The following is a 12,649-nucleotide window of genomic DNA, read 5'->3' as shown; positions in this document are numbered from 1 at the left end:
TTCTCGCCGCAGCCTCATGGGGTGTCTCCTGGGGCACACGCACCCCTGGTGCTTCCCAGGCTCTAAGGACAGCATGAGCTCCCCCACCTCATCTTAGCTCACTCAGCTCCTGCGGGCCTGTCTCCCGACACACAGTCCCAGGCGCTGGGGCTTAGGGCTCCCACACACAATCTTTGGAGGGACACAGCTCAGCCTGTAACGCACAGTCCGCTGGTCCTGTTCCCGGACACTCTTGTGACAGGAGGGAGCACAGGCCGGAGTCCCTTCCTCACAGCCAGCTGCCCTCCGCCTCGCCAGGAGACACAATCTCAGCCTGTCGCCGTGACGCAGCTCTGGGTTCATATCCTCTGCCAGCTGTAATGATCCAAATTATGTAAATTCAGTTTGGAGATGAAAGAAATGTTGCAAAATATTGAACGATCAGACTTTGAAGTGGGTTACACCTTTCTCGTTTTCCAATTTTTTTTTTACAGTTAGTCTATATTAACTGTTGTTTTTAATTAAGTATTTTTTTTCAAGCCCCAAGTCAACCACTTGCTGTGAAACCATGAGCCAGTCACTTGTCAGGGGCTTAACTTTTCCATCTGTGAGATGGGAATAATACTGCTTCCCAGATAAGTGGTTGGATATGATATGACTTATATTAGCGGTTCTCAAACATTTTGCTCCAGAATCCCTTTACCTTCTTAAAAATTATTGAGGATCCCAAAGAACTTTGTTTACATGCATTGCGTTGATCAATATTTACTGTATTAGAAATTAAAATTGAGAAATTTGAATTTTTGTTTAACTCCTTAAAAATAGTAAGTGCAGTAAACCATTGCACATTACCATAAGTAACATTTCTTACTGAAAAAAAAATTCTAGTTTCCAAAACAACACAATTTTATTGAAAATACAGGTATTGTTTTAAAAATTTTTTTAGTGTATTTTTTAGAGAGAGAGACAGAGTGTACGCAGGGAAGGGGTGCAACCCCCCCCCACTGTCCCTCCCAAGCCAAATCCACAAAAAGCCAAATTCAAGGCGCCACATCAGGGTTTAGATCGTGCAATTAGACCATTTAAGACAAGCTTTTGGAGCTCGGACTCCCAGGCATTTCAAACACACAAAGGAAATGTGCACTGTGTGGACGCAATGAGAGCAAACTCTTATCCCTTTTTTGGGGGGGGTTTCCCCTTCCCTGTGCCTGCTCAGACGCAAGCGAAGGAAGAAAAAAAGCCTAAATCAGCACAGACAAGAGGAAAATAAGTTTAACAACAAAGAGAGCATCTTTTCATGAAGGGCAAGAGTTGATTGGCCACGTGGGGGTGGGGAACAAGTTCCCCAGGGCACAGCGAGCAGGGGTGCCACCTGCCCACGCCGGCCCCACCCCCACCCCGGAGTCCACAGAGGCCCTGGGATGACAGAGGTAGCACCCACCATGCAAGGCAGAAGCTTCCAGAGGAACAGTCAGGAAGGCTGTCTGCTCCGCTGCCGTAACAAAATCCCACAGACTGAGTGGCTTAAAGAGCAGAAATTTATTTTCTCACGGTCATGGAGGCTGGAAGTCTGAGACCAGGGTGCCGGCGAGGTCGGGTTCTGATGGGAATCCTCTCCCTGGCTTGGGGGTGTCCGGCTTCTCACGGTCTTCACAGGATACAGAGAGAAAGCAAGCTCTCTGGTATCTCTTTTACAAGGGCATTGACCCCATCAGGGAGACTCCATCATCACGACCTCATTGAACCAAATTACCTCCCCAAACCCCATCTCCAAATACCATCACACTCGGGGTGAACCCTCCTTTGTGAGTTTGGGGGAACATAATCTGGCCAAAACACTCTGTAAGGCTCCTTCGCCACCATCCCCCCTACAAGGGACCAGGGAGGCTGCCTGGCTGCGTGAGTCACTGCAGAGGAATGAATGGACTAGGGCTGGCACTGGGGAGGGGACTCTGTCATGTAGCAGGGCCCCCTGCGGCAGAAGGTCCTGCCCGCCCATAGCATCACCACTTGCAGGGAGGTGCTCCTGTAATAAATTGCCAAGCAGAGGGACTTTAGTCTGGGGGACAGAGAAAAGAGAGCAGGGAACTGCTATTTCACATGGCCATGATATGTCTGTAATTCCTCTCTGCATAAATTATTTAATCATCACATAACCTCACTAGTAAGTCGTACTATCCCCCATTTTACAGATGGAAAAACTGAGGTCTCACAGTTTGGAAGTCACGAGGCCAGGATCCCAAAGGGTCTGTCCTATCCCAAAGCCATGTACTTTCTACCACATCACACTCCCAGAAGAACCAGAGACTTCCTCTGGTTGGGTGGAGCTCCCTCAAGGAGCAACAGATTGTTGGGGGTAGGGCAGAGAGTGGAAGTAGAGTCTGACCAAGGGTCCTGACCAGAAGTGGCCATTCCCGGGAGTCCCCTTTAGTTAAACTGAATTTAGCATGTGCTTTGAATTCCCTGGATTCTGAATTGCTTTAAATATATATTTGTTCAGGAAAGGGAAGAGAAGGGTGTCTGGGTGGCTCCGTTGGTTAAGCATCCAACGGATGCATCTCTGTCTCTCAAAAATAAATGAATATCAGGACAGAATAAATTTTTTAAAAATTTTTAATGTTTTATTTATTTCTGAGAGAGAGAGAGAGAGAGACAGAGCATGAGCAGGGGAGGGTCAGAGAGAAAGAGGGAGACACAGAATCCAAAACAGGCTCCAGGCTCTGAGCTGGCTGTCAGCACAGAGCCCAACGCGGGGCTTGAACCCACGAACCGCAAGATCATGAACTGAGCCGAAGTCAGACGCTTTACCGACTGAGCCACCCAGGAACCCCCCGAAAAAAATTTTTAATGGAACTTTCCAAATTCTTCCAAAGTCAGAGGAATTACTTGGCCTGCGGCAAGAGGAAAGGAGGTGAGGAAGGCAGATATCCTTTGCTCTCGGATTTCTGAAGCCAGGAAGCCTGGCTAGTCCGACTCCCCTCTGAGGACTCTCTTCCTCTCCCACCTAAATCGCAGCCTGTCTCGGAGAACTTCAAGTGGCGGCCAAAGAGGCGCCCACCCTGCTTATTGTGGGCACATTATTTCTCGTTCTAATTCAAGCTTTTAAGGATAATTTGAATTTGCATATCTTAAATGCATGAGAAGAATCAGCCCGCAAAACAGACTCCTCAACATTTCATTAAACTCAGCTCCAAGCCAAATTACCCCGGACACTGTCCTCCTCCTGTGGCCAGGCGGCTGCAGGCATCAACCCAGAAAGGAGAGAGTGGCCTCATCTGATCTGCCCAGACCCAGAGGGACTCCCCTGGGCCAGGCAGGCCCCACCAGCTTTAGGATTAAGTCTGTATCCCTGGTGACACCTGTGAGTACCCATCATCCTGAAAGTAAGTTTTTTTTTTAAGGCAGTAAGTTTTTTTTTTTTAAGGCAGGAGTGTTAACATAACAACAGTCTGTCTTAAAAAGAGATCGCCACCGCCACCGGGGCGCCTGGGTGGCTGAGTCAGTTAAGCTACAAACTTCGGCTCAAGTCATGATGTCACGGTTCATGGGTTCAGGCCCCACATTGGGCTCTGTGCTGACAGCTCAGAGCCTGGAGCCTGCTTCGGATTCTGTGTCTCCCTCTCTCTCTGACCCTCCCCTGCTCATGCTGTCTCTCTCCCTGTCTCAGAAATAAAATTTTTTTTAAAAAATTAAAAAATTTGTTTATAAAAAATTTTTTAAAAATTTAAAAAAAGAATCATTTCGGGACTGAAGGGCCAACCTAAAGATTCAGAGCAGTGTCCTTGACTCTTCCCAGTGCCGAGAGTGATTGAAGGCAGGGGGAGTCGCTGGCGAGGGGCTGGCGTGGCCTGGCACCACCTCTCCCGCACCCACAGCAGAGAAGCGCTCTGCAAACGTGCACACAGACGATGGTCAGGACGCTCACGCTGGTTCTCCGCAGCCAGACAACGGAGCAGCACACACCACCCAGAGTGCTGGGCACTCGCTGCCCAGAAGCCCATGGGGACCCACACTCGCACCCAGACCTGCGCTGGGCACAGTTGAGTCACTTCCCCCGGAGCATGACTGGGGTGACAGCGCAGCCTCAGGGGGCCTCCCTGGAAAAGGTGGGCCCTCTTGGGGGTGGTGCTGGGGGTGGGGGAGAAAGAAAGGAAGATGAGGCTCCGTGGGAGGGACTTTCTACAGCGTCCCGCCGGCCTCATGAAGGGCATTTCCCTTCCAGCGTTACGGATTAAGCACCCCTCTGATGAGACAAATGACCATCCTGAGGCTTCCTGAGATGAAGCTGTTCAAAACCACAGAAGGGAGCGGCTTCTCCCCCCGCCCCCCGCTGCCCGACCCCAAACCCCAGGCTTGGAACAGCACCCCCAAAAGAGAGGCTCTCTCGCGTGTCAATAATAAGATGCCACGATGAATGTTTGCCCCCCTGGAAGCCGGTAAATAATTCAGGAGAGATGCTTTTCTCCCGTTTTAATTAATCCACACAGAATTTCATCAGCAGACAGGCACATTCACCCCGGCCAGCAAACAGCAGGTGCCAAGCCTCATTACCCAGCGCTCCATGCCGGGGCTGCAAATAGAGACTTCACAGGAAGAAACCCTCGGCCACACTGAACGGATGAGGCTGCTCTGAGCTGCAGACCGGGGGCTTCGGGAACGCTGGGCCTCACCTCCCACCCCCTTGTCTCACACTGAGAGCAGAGCGGGGAGAGGAAGAAGTCATGCTCGCCTTCGTCTGGAGGACTCGCTCCCCGCAGAAGAGGCACCGTGCACCTGCCGATGCTCCGTCCCGGTCAACCCCTCCTCGCCCCCAGTCTGCGATCAGGGTGCAGCTGAGCCTGCCAAAGCCCAGACGAGTCCTACGTCGCTCAGCGTCGCTAGGCGGCCAGTGAGGGGTAGAGGCGAGGCCCACCCAGGTCTGGGTACCACTGCAGATGTGACAGAGGACGCCAGGTGCTTGGACGGGCCACCTTTCAGGGGGTCCTGGCAAGGTGCTGGGGAAGGTCATCAAAAACATGTGACGGCCAATTAACCCTTGAGCTTGAACCCAGGCACTCAGAGGCTCCGCACCCTGACTCCTGTCCTTAGAACGTGGGTTCTGCTTGTCTTGGCCCCTCCCAGGACAGATGAGATCCTGATGTGGTATTGAGGCCACCTGCACACTACATACGCCTGAACCCAGTTAAGGCCTCCTTATAAACGTTTTTGTAAATTCTTTTCATGTTTACTTATTTTTGTGAGCGAGAGAGACAGAGAGAGAGCAGAGGAGGGGCAGAGAGAGGGAGACAGAGGATCCGAGGCAGGCGCTGCGAGACAGCAGAGAGCCCGATGCGGGGTTTCAACTCCCGAACGGTGAGATCATGACCTGAGCCCAAGTCCGATGCTCAATCAACTGAGCCACCCAGGCACTGCCTCTTTATAAACTTCTAAGATGTGACAGGTGGGTACAGGGACCCATTCATCTTACCGCCCCAGACAACCTCTCATGAAGTTCCCTTTGCTTTGCTTATTACAACTGCCACCTGTCAACCTGGAGTGGCCATCCTCTTTCTTCAGTCTCGCCGCCCTCCACAGACAGCCGGCTTCCGGTGACACCCAGCCAGCTCCGCGACAGGGTTTCAGAGCAACAGAGGGAAGGACAGCTCAGATTCAGCAGGGGCTGCTCACGAGTGCACACTCACTTCCCTGGTGGTCACTTCCACCAAATGCCTCCACCTCCTGGAAACTGAGCACGTGTCCTTATTTGCAAAAAGGTTCTTTGCAAACATCATTAAGTAAGGGTCTCAAGATACTCCTAAATTATCCAGCTGGGCTCACATCCAGTGACAAGCGTCCTTGTAAGAAAGGCAGAGGGAGACTTGGGAAGGAGGAGATGGAAGCAGAGCCTGGAAGGGCTCGGCAGGAAGCCATGGACAGCCTACGCCCACCAAAGGCTGCAAGAGGCAGGAAGGAAGACCTTCCCCTGGAGTCCTGGAGGGGAGCCGGGCTCTGCTGATTTTGCTGTGTGCCTTCCAGAACTGTGAGAGAATAAATTCCCGTTGCTCAGGCCACGCGTTTGGGGTACTTTGTAACCGTAGCCCCCGGACACTAATGCGCCCCCCTCCCCAGTCGCACCCGTGTGAGAGGCCAGGAATGGATGGACGGGTGGCCCTCCAGACGCCTGGAGAAGGGGCCCCCCTCGGCTGGCCGGCACCGAGGAAACCGAGGCCACAAAGGGAAGGCAGGCTGGTGCTGAGCTGGGGAACCAAGGGGAGAAGGGGCCCCCCTTGGAGGGAGTGCTAGGAGGCTGGAGGCAGCGCTTGGAGACAGGCAGCGGTGGACGGGTCCAGAGCGGCTGCGTCAGACTCGGACGGAGCCTGAGCAGATCAGCGCTATCGCAGGACGGGCTGCAGCCGCGCTTGACCATGACCATGGAGGAGCCGTCAGTGCGGGAGCCGCGGGAACGGGCAGGTGTGCGCATGCGTGCGTCCGCGCGTGCGTGTGTGAAGGTGCATCCACGCACTAGTGTGTGTCCGCGTGTGTGCATGCGTCCACGTGCAGGCGTTCACGTGCATACGTTTGTGCGTGTGTCCTCGTCCATGTGTCCTCATGTGTGCACGTCCGTGCGTGCGTGCATGTGTTCACACGCGTACGTTTTATGCGTGTGTCCTTGTCCGTGCGTCCAGCCACGTGCTGAGTGCGCACATGTGTGCACGCGCAGGTCGGGCAGGCTGCAGAATATGGAGGATGTTCGGGAGAAGTCGTCAAAAGAACGATTTGACCTTTTTTGGGCACTCTGCCACATGTACTTTATTTTTCTCCTATGTTTTTGCAGCACAATTTCAGAGTCTGTGGGAAACGTCGGGACAGTTCACCCCTAACGATGTCAACAGAAGTCTTCAAAGTATAAGGACAATTTCATATACAGTGTACGCGTTTCGTGTATATAATCGATTATAAAGACGATTTCGAATACAGTCAAAAGACCGTAATCGTACGTTAGAAAGTTAACAGTAATGTCATAACCTCATCTAATGATCTACCTACTCAGCTAACGTCTAGTCCTAGCTACATGTTTAAAATTTCCCAACAACGTCTATTATAACTACTTCTTTTCAAACTGGTGTCTATTCTAGGTTTATTAATTTCATTGGATTACTCTTTAATCTTTTTCAGTCTATGGTAACATCCCTCCATGTTAAAAAAAAATGCTTTTGTTGAGATGAAATTCACACAATTTTCAAGTGCTCCATCCAGTGCCGGTTAGTATACTCACAATGCTGTGCAAGTAATTTGACTTTTTAAATAAACATTTTTTAATCGAGGGTTGTTTTGTTTTCATCCTAAAAGTACGACATGCTCAATTAAAAATACAATATAGGGGCGCCCAGGTGGCTCAGTCAGTTAAGCATCCGACTTCAGCTTGGGTCATGACCTCATGGTTCGTGGGTTCAAGCCCAGCGTCGGGCTCTGTGCTGACAGCTAGCTCAGAGCACAGAGCTCGGATTCTGTGTCTCCCTCTCTCTCTGACCCTCCCCTGCTCATGCTGTCTCTCTCTCAGAAATAAGTAAAACATTAAAAAAGAAGAAGAAGAAGAAGAAATTAATTAAAAATACAACATATCCAAGCAGTATCAAGGGCAGAGTATTGGTCTTGAAATCCCCTCTGACCAGCAGCCCCTGGAGCCCCTTCACCCAGAGAAGCCCAACCCCAGAGTGTAGACAGCGCTGCACCCCAGAGCCTTCTGACTCTTTGTTTCAGCTCAAGAGTCATGATCTCACAGGTTCATGGGTTCGACCCCATGTCGGGCTCTGTGATGACAGTGCTGGGCCTGCTTGGGATTCTCTCTCTCCCTCTCTGCCCCTCCCCTACTCATGCTGTCTCCGTCTCTCTAAAAAAAAAAAAAAATATATATATATATATATATACACACACATATATACATACATATATTTCCTCGAAAGCCCTCAAGGCATGGAGGTGGGAATGCCAGGTTTTCCGAACCCTTCCTGCCACCTGCCAACACCCACCTCCTCCATTGTTCTTGTCCTAATACCCAGGCTCATACTCCAAGGAGGGGAGTCCGCCCCCTCTCTCCTCGGTGTCTGCTTCCGTAAGGCCCAGCAGGTGGCCTCTGTGGTCATCTCACTGCACCGTGTTTTCAGCGGCAAGAAAGAGGGTGAAGCAGGTGGCTGCAAAGGCCCTGCGGGACTCTGACATAATGTCTTCTGGGCATACAGTGAAGTGCCCTGAAGGCCACAGGCTCTGAACGTAGCTTTAAATGATGCTGAGTGGGCGGTCAGCTGTCTCCAGCATCAGAAAATGAGACAGAATAGGGACAGAAACCCACCTGCTGTTCATCTGCTGGATCCGGAGCTTGGGGGCCGCAGCCAAGGGTGACCCCGCCACCCTTCCCATCTGGACCCGGCCCTTCCTGACCCATCTTGGGATCCCGTGGCAAAGTCCACCGTCAGGAAGGATCAGCCGCGTTTCAACCTCGGTGTATACTTGTCAATGTGCTCCGTCACCTGGGAAAGCGAGATGAATGAGACATTTTGTGCAAGGTGGCCTCACGCCTCATTATAGCCTCACTGGGCAATGGACACAATGACACTGAAGCGACCATTCTCCAGTGTTGCAGATAAAACGGAGGCCCCCAGAAGTTAACCCGCTTGCCCAGGATGACATCGAGGAAGTGGCAGAGTATGATTTTGATGAGCTTTTGGGGTGACGGGGTGGGGGTGGGGGATCCCGGAGCCGATGGCCAAGAAGGAATTCTCCGAGACATCTTCTGTGCAAGAAAAGATGATTTTATTAAAGCACAGGGACAGGGGACAGGACCGGGGGCAGGAAGGGCTGCAGTGGCCTTGTGCAGAGTGACTGGTTATATACTCTGGAGTTGGGGGAGATATAGTCAAGAGGAAGCTTCTTAAAGGGATTTCCATACTAAAGAAGACAGATTCCTGGAGGCCCAACTATTGTCAAGTTGTTTTTTCCTCTAGCAAAGCATTATCTTAAAGACCCGGCAGGGAGTTCCTGGAGATTAGCCTATTGATAAGATTACCTTTTTCTTGTTGTTTACTACTGAAATATTTGTAAACTGATGGAGACTCAGGGCCTGCATGACTGTGACCTCTATCCATTAACCAGTGGTTTTCTTTCCCTTTCCTTTGTCCTTGGGCAGCCAGGAGGGCCTGAGGGCTGTCACACCTATGGGGGGGGGTCGTTTGTGGGGTGTCTGCTGGCTTCAGGCTCCCTCATCAATTTGAAGCAAGGTTTGCCTGTCCCTGAGTCCCCTCAACCACGCAGTGCTGAACGAGGGCTTCAACCACCTCCCTTCTGACCTCAGTCTGTACTTTCTAATTAAGTTCTGCTTTCTAGCTCATTCTGCAGCAATTGCAGGTGGGTGTGAGCAAGCCCATTTTCTCAGCTTAATGCTGACTGCACTCCGCCCTTCCTTCCTTCCCGAGGCCCCAGGGTGCCTGTGTGTCAGGAACCTGCCGTCCCCCTTAATAAAACCCATCGCAGGGGTGCCTCGGTGGCTCAATTGGTTGGGTGTCCAACTTCGGCTCAGGTCACGATATCATGGCTTGTGAGTTCGAGTCCCACAGCGGGCTCTGTGCTAACAGCTCAGAGCCTGGAGCCTGCTTCAGATTCTGTGTGTCTCCCTCTGTCTTTGCCCCTCCCCTGCTCACTCTCTCTTTCTCAACAGTAAAAAAATTTTTTAATAAATAAAAATAAAACCGATTCCAGTCCTACAAGGTGAGAAGCTAGAGAGACCATATCCACAGGGAGAGCTCCTCTTAGAATCTTGGGTAAGAAGCGTCAGCTGCCTCTTATGCCCCTCTCCCCGCCCCCCAAGTCCAGACACTTGATTTTGTTCAGGGAGTGAAGGGGAAGATACTTCCTGGTGCCTTCATCTTGCCCACATGGAGCTTCCTGGGGCAGCTTGGGAGAGTGGGGGAGGGTGGGAAGCCTCCCAAGACCCACACCTGGGCCTTTTCAATCCCCTCCATTCAGGCCTGTCACTGTCAACTCAGAGAAGGCATCTCAGAGAAGAAGGGCTCCCTGTTGGCTCAGAGCTCAGCCCCAGGTCAGAGCAGGAGAGGGAGCAGAGAGTGTCCTTCCGAGAGGGGCTCACCTGTGCCAGAGGACCCCAGCCGGCACCCTCTGCGACGACGCTGCCCTGTCACCTGCTCCCACAGGAGGGCCTACGGGCTCCCAGCCTCTCTCCCTAACAGTCCGGGACCAAGCAATTACCGAAAGCTGAGAAGTTATCAAAAGATAGAGTCAATTCTAGGGGCGCCTGGGTGGCGCTGTGGGTTAAGCGCCCAACTCCTGGCTTTGGCTCAGGTCATCATCTCATGGTTTGTGAGTTTGAGCCCCACATCGGGCTCCGTGCTGACAGCTCAGAGCCTGTTTGGGATTCTTTCTGTCTCCCTCTCTCTCCAAATAAATAAATCTGCTCAGAGAACTGAGGACAAAGTAGGAGAAAACAACAGGGACCCAGCCGGTGAAGGAAAGAAAGGCACACCCTGGCCCGGGGACAGTCACCCGAGCTGAGCCTGCGGACAGCCCCCACTGTGAGGGCTTGAGGTGAGGGAGGTGGAATCATCTTGCCAGGGCACATTTCTGGTAACAAAACGCCATCAACCAGGGGGCTCAAAACCACAGAAATGCGTTCTCACGTGGTTCTGAAGGCCAGGAGTGTGAGGTCAAACTGTCACCAGGCCCCTTTCTTTGGAAGCTCCGAGGGAGAGTCTGTTCCAGGCCTGTCTGCTGGTTCCCAGGGAGTACGGGCAATCGCTGCCGTCCTGTGGCTGGTGGGTGCATCGCTCCCGATCCTGCCTCTGCCTTCCCACGCCTTCCCCTCTGGGTCCCTGGGTCTCACTCCCCTCCTTTCTCTTAGAAGGAACCAGCTGTCAGATTCGGAGCCCTAAATCCAAGGTGAGTGCATCCTGAGATCCTCAGTTACATCCACCAGGACGCTATTTCCGTGTAAGGTCACATTCACAGCTATCAGGGGCCAGGACACAGAATATCTTTGGGGGGGTCACTATTCAACCCACTACAGAAGGGTAACTGGTTCAGGGCACCGGGTGGCTCAATCAGTGGGGCATCCGTCTTTGGCTCAGGTCATGATCCCGAGGTTCGTGGGTTCAAGCCCCCGGTGGGGCTCTGTGCTGACAGCTCAGAGCCTGGAGCTGCTTCGGATTCTGTGTCTCCCTCTCTCTCTGCCCCTGCCCCTCTCACGCTGTCTCTCTCTGTCTCAAAAATAAACAAACACCTAAAAAAAGATGGCTTATCCTGAAAAAAAGAGAAAGTCACCTAGGTCCCAGCGCAGCTAAAGGTGGGTGGCAGCCGAGTCTTTCTTCGGGCAAGTGCTGAGGGACGCTGTGACAGCAGGTGAGGGGAGCGGACAAAGGGCCCCTGGAGCCAGCCTAAGGGCTCCCGTGCTGTGTTCAGTAAGAAAGCCAAGGGGTCCTCCGAGAGCACAGAGGGCTAGGAAAGGCCGCTGACTTTCTCCTTGGGCGTGAGTGCTCCACCGTAAACGTGATGACGGTGGATTAGGGCCCTCCTTTGAGCCCACATTCAGCCCTCTAGCCCCCCCGTGGCAATGGGCAGCAACAGGAAACATTCCGAAGCAAAATACACATATTCCTGTTCTCCTGTGCTTTCTAAGAATATTCTAGAGCTGGGGAGAAACAGACTTGGTTTAAAATGAGTTTACATATTGATTTCAAATGTTACTGTCCAGCTCTTCTGCTTGTATTTTCTTCCTAGGTCAAGGGCATCAAGAACTAAGCGAGCCACCCTTACTGGAGCCTGCATGTTACTACGTTCTTGGGCAAAAACACTTTGAAAAGAGTATTATGTGGAAAGGTTTTCAATTTTCCACACATTGGGTCATCCGTGCCTTTCAAGGAGGGGATGAGAGATCCGGACAATCCGGGAACTCAGGGATATAGACGGGCACGTCAGAAAATGGACACAGGCCACACACTAAGGACAGACACTGGCATGAATGCAAAGGAGGAGATGGTGTAAGCGGCGCCAGAACCGCGCAGAGAAAGCTTCGCGTTAGGGGAGGGCCGAGCAGGGCTCGCAGTGCGTTGGCGTGTGCCTGCTCGCCTCCTCCCCCCCCCCTGCCCTGGGCGTTAGCCAGGCGAGAGGAGGCCCCGACCTCCGGGCACACAGAGGCCGATGGCAAGGGCGAGATGCCCAGGGCAGGGGGCCAAGGGCAGGCGCCCCCTTTCTGCCCCTGCAGATGTCTCCCCTGCAAGCGTGCACACGGGCACCGTCATCCCTACAGACCCCCAGCTGGAAAGAGCCCCGGGCCGACCGCCCCTGACCGTGTTGCTCACACTGCCGGACTCGGGGGCCGGGGGCCTCGGCTGCAACTTGGCCCAAGCGCTGGGAATTCATCTGAAGCTACCCCCTATGGCCTGGTGCTATTTGGTGTCCAGGGACGTGGGACCCTGCGTCCAAGTCAGAGTCTGTCCTGGGTCACAGAAGCCCTCCACGCCATCGTGCTCACAGCACATTTTCAGGTGAGGAAATTCGGTCTCAGAGAGTCCATGACCTGCTTCCCGGGTCCCCAGGATGGACCAGACCCAGGTTCCTCATGTGCCCATCAGACTAAGCAACAATCTCAGGAGGAAGGGCCTAGGGAGAGAGCACCTGGCCCCCG

The 12,649-nt window shown here is 52.7% G+C and overlaps 1 long non-coding RNA gene across 1 annotated transcript; it reads left to right on the top strand.

Moving 5' to 3' along the window:
* The first annotated feature begins 6,286 nt into the window (after positions 1-6,286).
* Positions 6,287-7,282, top strand: LOC120228282. The gene is made up of 2 exons (XR_005527449.1): positions 6,287-6,429; positions 6,794-7,282. It is a non-coding gene; the product is annotated as an uncharacterized LOC120228282 (long non-coding RNA).
* The last annotated feature ends 5,367 nt before the right edge of the window (positions 7,283-12,649 follow it).

The sequence above is a fragment of the Hyaena hyaena genome, unplaced genomic scaffold, assembly GCF_003009895.1.
Source record: "Hyaena hyaena isolate Hyena2069 unplaced genomic scaffold, ASM300989v1 scaffold_21, whole genome shotgun sequence".
NCBI lineage: Eukaryota > Metazoa > Chordata > Mammalia > Carnivora > Hyaenidae > Hyaena > Hyaena hyaena.
The sequence above is the reverse complement of the archived record's forward strand: the minus strand, read 5'-3'. Positions and strand labels throughout refer to the sequence as shown.